This window comes from Chiloscyllium plagiosum, unplaced genomic scaffold, assembly GCF_037043375.1.
Source record: "Chiloscyllium plagiosum isolate Xiang-an unplaced genomic scaffold, Cpla_swu_hap1 HiC_scaffold_12, whole genome shotgun sequence".
Taxonomy (NCBI): Eukaryota; Metazoa; Chordata; class Chondrichthyes; order Orectolobiformes; family Hemiscylliidae; genus Chiloscyllium; species Chiloscyllium plagiosum.
Window position 1 is genome coordinate 100,047,699 of NW_028270150.1, and position 8,630 is coordinate 100,056,328.

The following is an 8,630-nucleotide window of genomic DNA, read 5'->3' on the forward strand; positions in this document are numbered from 1 at the left end:
TTTTACTTGAGAGGCCTCGATGTCCAACCAGATTGATTGTGGATCAGACAAGACCCAATCAGCTATGTAACTTAATAGGGAACTTAACTGATATTTCCTAAAATCTGGGAAGTCCAATCCTCCCCTTGCCTGTGGAAGCTGTAGCTTCTTCAGCTTAATGAGGGGCCATCTATGATTCCAGATAAAGGAACCCAGCCAGCCGTATAATTTACGTAGAGCCAGCCTCGGCAGCATCACCGGAAGCATTCTCATAGGGTATAGGACACGGGGCAGGATATTGATTTTAACTAGTGCTATTCTACCCAACCAGGAAATTGGAAGGTGTCCCCATCGCTGGAGGTCCTGCCTTGTCCTTTCCAGTAAATGCATAAAATTAGCCTTATACAACTGACCAAATACTGGGGTAATAAAAATGCCTAAATATAAGAAGCCCTCCAGGGACCAATGAAAGGGAAAATGGGATCCGTCCACTAAGTGGGGTATCATAGCAAGGCCACCCATTGGCATAGCCTCCGATTTTGAAAAATTAATTTTATAGCCTGAGAATGCGCTAAATGTATTAATAACTTGGATTAGGCGAGGTACGGACATCAGAGGATTACTGAGGAATAGAAGAACATCATCTGCACAAAGGGTAATTTTATGTTTACCTGTACCAATCCTCAAGGCCGTTATATTAGGATCAGCCCGTATAGCTTCTGCTAGTGGTTCAATTATTAGCGTAAATAACAATGGCAAGAGGGGACATCCCTGACGGCAGCCCCTACCCACATTGAAGCTATCTGAACCTAATCCATTGGTAATCACAACTGCTTTGGGATCACTATACAATGTTGAGACCCATTTGGTAAACACCTTTCCAACGCCAAACCTTTCCAATGTGTAAAACAAATATGACCATTCAACCCTATCGAATGCCTTTTCCGCGTCTAATGAAACTACTACTCTTGGTATCTTTCCCTGATGGCAGGCTTGAATCATATTCAAAACCCTTCTAATATTATTTGATGATCTACGGCCCTTAATAAACCCCGTCTGATCCTCCTTTATGATATGTGGCAGTACCCTTTCTAGTCTCAATGCTAACGTTTTAGAAAGGATTTTAAAATCTACATTTAGCAAGGATATTGGTCTGTATGACGCACAATCTTCTGGATCCTTTCCTTTTTTAAGGATAAGAGAGATATTTGCCTCTTTCAGCGAAGGCGGGAGACAGCCCTGACTATATGCATCGTTATACATGTCCATAAGTGGACCAGCCAATATTTCTGTAAATTCTTTATAGAATTCAGCTTGAAAACCATCTGGGCCAGGTGCCTTACCACTCTGAAGTTGCCTGATTGCATCAAGTATTTCTTGGGCTGTTAGAGGAGCATTTAGGACCGATACCTGTTCTGGAGTTAGGCCCGAAAAGGTCAAATTTTTAAAAAATGACTGCATCCTCCTAGTCCTGTCTTCACAATCCTGCGATTTATATAACTCAGAATAAAATTCTCTAAAGATCGCATTAATCTTTTTATGATCATGAGTCAGAATACCCGTACTTTCCTTGATAGGCGTAATAGTCTGAGGGGCCTTTTTTATCTTTGCATGAAATGCTAAGTATCTACCCGGTTTGTCGCCATATTCATATAACCTTTGTTTTGCAAATAATATTTCCCTCTTAGCCGTTTGAGTAAGCGTAGTGTTTAGAGCTGTCATAAGGGCCGTAATCCTTTGCAATTTAATAATAGAAGGTCTATCAGTGTATGCTGTTTCAGCTGCTTTTAAGCGAGCTTCAAGCAGATGCTGTTGTTCTCCCTTCAATTTTTTCTGGGTCGCTGAGTAGGAGATGATCAAACCTTGCATGTAAGCTTTGATGGTCTCCCACATCATTGATGGGTTGCTAGCTGTACCTGAATTAATTTCTAAAAAAGTTTTAAATTCTTGAGAGAAATGCTTTACAAATTTACTATCTTTCATTAGGAAGGGGTCCATACGCCAATGCCGAGGGGATGTCCCATTGTTCCTCGCCTTAGTTTCCATATATACAGCAGCGTGGTCGGAAATTGCTATACTACCTATTTTACAGGATGATATGGAATTTAAAAAAATCGAGGGGGCAAAAAACATATCAATTCTAGTATGACATTTATGTGGATTGGAGTAGAAAGAAAAATCTCTGCCCTGTGGATGAAGACATCTCCATACATCTACTAATCCTAATTCTTTGTTCAGATCCACCAATTGTCTAGATCTGGGAGATACTCCTGCAGTACTCTTGGGAATCCTATCTATTTCCGGATCCATAATACAATTAAAGTCTCCCCCTATAATTGTATGACGGGCACCAAAAGCCATCAATTTTGAAAAGGCTTCCGTTATAAATTTAAAGGGGTGTGCCGGGGGGGCAGTACAAATTTAAAATCCCATATTCCTCTCCATTTATAAGGGTTTTAATCAAAATATATCGTCCGGATTCGTCTTTTATCTGATTTAGGATTTAGAAAGGGAAATTCTTCCGAACAAGAATAACAACTCCCCTGCTTTTTGAGCTAAAAGAAGAAAAAAGGCCTGATCAAATCCACCCTGTCGTATTCAAGTGTTCTTTATCCGACAGGTGTGTCTCCTGTAGGAGAGCTATATCAACTCTTTCTTAAGATTTGATAATATTTTCTTCCTTTTGACTGGCAAATTACTCCCCTTGACATTCCAGGTGCACCACTTAACCGACTGATCAACCATAATCCTCTGGGCCAATCCGAGACCCCTCGGGAGGGGGATCCCTATCCAGAACATCCCGAGCATAGAGCATATAAAATTTACAAAAATAAAGGCTCTCTAATACACTCACAACAGTATAATAAAAAACTATTTCTAAATAATAAAAAAAATATAAAACATATCTAAGTGAAGACTTTCCCCCTTGTTCCTAGGGGGTGTCACTTCCTCTCCAAAGGTCCATCATATCCTCTCCCAACCAATGCCCCACCCTTGACCCAGGCGCTCCTCAATAAAATGAGGAGAATTCAGATATAATACAAAGCTAGAGTTAACAGTGAGCACCCTACCCCCACCCATACCAACACCTGGATATATTTGGTAATGTTAATACCATATATAAACATATAACTATAAAATTACAACCTCAACAAATAATAATTAAATATAATTATACAAAATAACAAGGGAAAAACAACCCCGCTCCTAAAGACAGAGGTAAAATAGAATAAGGTAACCTCCTCCCCCCACCAACATTAACCAAACCCTCCGGCTTATATATATATATATATATACACACACATACATACTCACATACATTACATTTTACATTACATTACATTACATTACAGTGTGGAAACAGGCCCTTCGGCCCAACAAGTCCACACCTACCCACCGAAGCGCAACCCACCCATACCCCTGCATTTACCCCTTACCTAACACTACGGACAATTTAGCATGGCCAATTCACCAGACCTGCACATCTTTCGACTGTGGGAGGAAAACGGAGCACCCGAAGGAAACCCACACAGACACGGGGAGAACGTGCAAACTCCACACAGTCAGTCGCCTGAGGCGGGAATTGAACCCGGGTCTCAGGCGCTGTGAGGCAGCAGTGCTAACCACTGTGCCACCGTGCCACCCACAAAATATAAAATAATAAAAGAAAACAACCCCGGGTGGGGGAGAAAATCAAATCCCTCTCCCCACCCCCCATGATAGTATTAAACAGTAAGGTAAGAAAAAAGAAAAAAAGGGGGGGGGATATAAACCAAAGCAGGGGGAAAGGCAAACCAACATGCATTATGTCTTACAAATTATCTAAGAGAATCCAAGAATTCCTTAGCCTTTTCTGGCGATCCGAAGTTATACACGGATCCTTCATGGTTAAAGCGTAGCGTCGCTGGGTAGCGTAAGGAGTACTGAATATTTAAGACCCTTAAACACTTCTTCGCCTCATCGAATGCCTTCCTCTTTCAGACCAGAGCTGGGGAAAAGTCCTGGAATAACATGATCTTGGATCCTTTATAGATCATAGCTTGGTGGTCTTTTCCAAGATTTCTAGAAGCTTCTAGGAGTATCTGCCTCTCCCTATAGCTCTGCAGCCGGAAAATGACCGGGCGTGGGCGTTGGTTCGAGCCGGGCCCGTGTATTGCGACCCGGTAGGCCCACTCCACCCTTACCCGGCCTGATCCAGCTTCCAGATTTAAAAGCTGTGGCAGCCACTGCTGGAGGAATGCTGTAAGCTGGCCTTCCTCTTCCCGTTCGGGAAGGCCCAGCAAATGAATATTTTTTCGACGACCTCGATTATCGAAGTCGTCAATGTAATTCTCTAAGGTCCGGACTCGCTGTTCGAGAGTCCGGACCTGATCCACGGCCAATTGCGCTGTAGTTTCGGAGGTCGCGGCCTTTAACTCCGCCCCTCCAACTCGGCGCTCAATTTCCTGGATGTCTCGGTCGTGCTTCTGCAGCGCGGCCGAGAGTGAGTCCCATCGATTTTGGGATTCTTCAATGAAAGCAGCGATCTTCATATCCAGCTTGGAGATCATCTCCACAAGGCTTGTCACTGTTGGTAAGTCCCCCGGGGCAGCTGTGGACGCCTCAGCTGCAGCTGGAGAGGGTGGGGGAGGGGTTCCTGTTTGCTGAGAGCTGCGGGCTCCCTTCCCTTTGGTCATTTTTACTAAATATTAGATTGTTTAAATGTAATACTAAGCAACTAATTAAATTAAACAGATATTATGAATGATTTGGTGAGTGTGGTGGTGGTGGGTGACCCACTTTACCCAAGTCTTGGGAGGAGCACTATAGACTCAGACTTGCTGGGTCGCCGCCATCTTGGGTCCCACCCCTGTCTGTTGATTGTTGTGCGGTGTCCCTTCATCCGTTGTCATAATGTCTCGCCAATGTACCATGCCTCAGGGCATCCTTGCCTACAGATAGGCAACATTGGCTAAGTCACATGAGTACACAGTGGGTGGTGTCCTCACAGGTAATGGTGATACTCCAGAAGAGACCCCACCAATGTCCTGTACAACCTCAATTTGACTCCCCAGCTCCTCTACTCAAAGGACTGAGCAATGAAGTCAAGCGTGCTAAATGCCTTTTAACCACCCTGTCTATATGTGATGCAAACTTCAAAGAATTATGTACCTGAACTCCTAAGTCTCTCTGTTCGACAACACTACCCAAGGCCCTACCATTAATTGTACAAGTGCTGCCCCTGTTAGTTTTACCAAAATGCATGTACCGAGATGCAATGAAAAGTGTTGGTTTGCGTGCTATACAGGTAAATCATACTGTACAAAGTGCGCTGGGGTAGCGCAGCATTGTGATCTAATTTTCCAAAATTGGATGGGGAATTTGATGATTGTATAGCAATGATCAAGGGTGTTTGGACATTTGGTGGGACAGGAGATGTATTGATGGTATTTTGGTATTCTAGATGCTGAGGTCATCATTTTCATAAAGGTGAATATATAATGCAGTTCCTGGTTAGATACTGGGTTCTATCTGTGGCTTGGCTTCCTGGAGAACCTTTAGAGGAGGGCAGCATAGTGGCTGGGTCACTGTCACAACGATTGAGAGGCCCAGGCTAATCCAGAGAGAAGAGTTCAAATCCCACCATGACTACCTGGGAGAGTTTAACTCAATTAAGTAATAGAATAAACCCGTATTAAATGTTAGCCTCATTATAAAACTACCAGATTGATTCGAAAACCATCTGGTTTCCCTCTGGTTCCCTTCATGTCCTTCAGGGAAGGAAATCTTCTGTCCAAGCCTGGTCTGGTCTTTGTGGGACTCCAGAGACAGGGCAATATGGCTGACTCTGAGTTACACTTCGAAATGGCCCAGAAAACCACTCAGCTTGGTCGCTCACTACCACGTGGTGAAGGTCAATTATAAATGTGGGCAATAAATACTGTGTTCACCCTGAATGAATAAGCCTGGGTGTACAAGTACCCAAAGCACTTTTTCAGTGGTTCAGGGTTGCTTTGCTCACAGCGCCAGGGACCTGGGTTCACTTCCACCCTTGAGCGACTGTCTGTGTGGGTTTTGCATATTCTCCCCACACCTGTACGGGTTTACTCTGGGTGCTCTATAAGACCATAAGACCATAAGACATAGGAGTGGAAGTAAGGCCATTCGGCCCATCGAGTCCACTCCACCATTCAATCATGGCTGATGCGCATTTCAGCTCCACTTACTAGCGTTCTCCCCGTAGCCCTTAATTCCTTATGACAACAAGAATCTATCAATCTCGGCCTTGAAGACATTTAGCGTCCCGGCTTCCACTGCACTCCGTGGCAATGAATTCCACAGGCCCACCACTCTCTGGCTGAAGAAATGTCTCCGCATTTCTGTTCTGAAATGACTCCCTCTAATTCTAAGGCTGTGTCCACGGGTCCTAGTCTCCTCGTCTAACTGAAACAATTTCCTAGCATCCACCTTTTCCAAGCCATGTATTATTTTGTACGTCTCTATTAAGTCTCCCCTTAATCTTCTAAACTCCAACGAATACAATCCCAGTATCCTCAGCCGTTCCTCATATGTTAGACCTGTCATTCCAGGGATCATCCGTGTGAATCTCCGCTGGACACGTTCCAGTGCCAGTATGTCCTTCCTGAGGTGTGGGGACAAAAACTGGTCCTTTTACCAAAACTAGTTTCCTTTTACAGTTTAATGTTGTGCAGGTTAGGTGGATTGGCCATGTTAAATTACCCATAGTACCCAGGGATGTGGGGGTTAGGTGGATTATTCGTGGGAAATGTAGGGTTACAGGGAATAAGGCTGGGTGGGAGGGAGCAGGGGGATGGTTCTGGGTGGGATGCTCTTTGGCGGGCTGCATTGGACTCAATAGGCCAAATGGCCTGCTTCGCCACTGTAGGGATTCTATGAAAAGGTGACTGTTTTCGGAAAGAGGGCAGAGGAAATAAATTCAAATCTCTGAACAGGGGGCGTTCCAAAACTGCTCACAACTTACAATAGATTGGTTAACACAACACTGCTGTTATACTCAACTAAGTGTTGTCAAACTAAGTGGTAACTTCTGTACTCTGCATTTAATGTTACAGTGCAGGTGTACCATCTGTAAAATATGCTGTGGTTTTAATCAATCTGGAACAGTGACATGCAAGGTCACACTAGAAGCTACAAAAAAAAAACACTGGCTCTGTTTTGTGGGATCATTCTTCACACATGATAGAAATTTGGCAACAGTTTGACTGGCCTGAGGAAAACTGCCTGGTTCATAGTCTAAACCTTCACACAGTGACTGTAGTAACTCAACAATTTGGTTTATTTAATGCTCTTTATTGCCCTTTTCTCCAGCCCCTCCAGATTAATTCTGGACCAACAATCTGTCCCTGTCCACCTATGTAAAGACAACAGTCGAGAAAACACAACAATGTCTCCACTCCCTCAGGTGGCTAAGGAAATTCAGCATGTCCTAACAATTTTCATACATGCACCATTAGGATGCTTTCTCAGCGTGGTATGGCAACTGCTCTTGCCAAGATCGCAAGAAACCATAGCGGGTTGTGAACATAGCCCAGTCCATCACACAAAACAGCCTTCCATCCATACTTCCCTGTGCCTTGGGAAAGAAGCCAGCATAATCAAAGACCCGTCCCATCCCAGTTATACTCTCTTCCATCAAATAGATTAAAGAACAGCTTTTTACCCACTGTTATCAAACTTTTGAATGGATCTCTCAAACATTAATTCTGATCTCTGTCTGTCTTTGCACCTTCTGAACAGCTGTAAAACTGTATTCTGATAACCCTGATGCACCTCGTACGGTGCAAGCTGCCTATATAGCATGGAAAACAACACTTTTCACTGTATCTCGGTACATACAAAAACAATCAATTACTCAATCAGTAATTGAAACACCACTTTGAGATTTATTGTAAGTCATTAACTCTGCTGTCAGCCAATATCTGTTCTATACTGTTCAATGTCCCAACCCATCAGACTCGAGTGCATGATTTTCCAAACCATCCACCCCCTACAACCCCAGTCCCCAGGAACCAATATCACTCATCTTCCCTCCATAAGAACCCTCTTTCAAACTCATCCCTTCATCACCAATCTACTCCTCCCCAGCCAAAGCCCCCCCAAGACTGAGGAGAAAGTGAGGTCTGCAGATGCTGGAGATCAAAGTTGAAACTTTATTGCTGGAACAGCACAGCAGGTCAGGCAGCATCCAGGGAACAGGAGATTCGACGTTTCGGGCACAGGCCCTTCTTCAGGAATTAATTCTGATCTCTGTCTGTCTTTGCACCTTCTGAACAGCTGTAAAACTGTATTCTGATAACCCTGTTGCACCTTGTAAGACAGAGATCAGAATTAATTCCTGAAGAAGGGCCTGTGCCCGAAACGTCGAATCTCCTGTTCCCTGGATGCTGCCTGACCTGCTGTGCTGTTCCAGCAATAAAGTTTCAACCCCCCAAGACTGACCCAATCACTCCCCCTTGTCACTAACCCAGTCCCACTGTATTAAGCCAGCAAACACCACTAGTCAATGAAAGCAAAATACTGCAGATGCTGAATATTTGAAATAAAAACAAGAGTCTGCTGGAGAAATTCAGCTGGTCTGGCAGCCATTGGAGAGAGACAGAGTTAATGTTTTGAGCGCAATGACTTTTGCT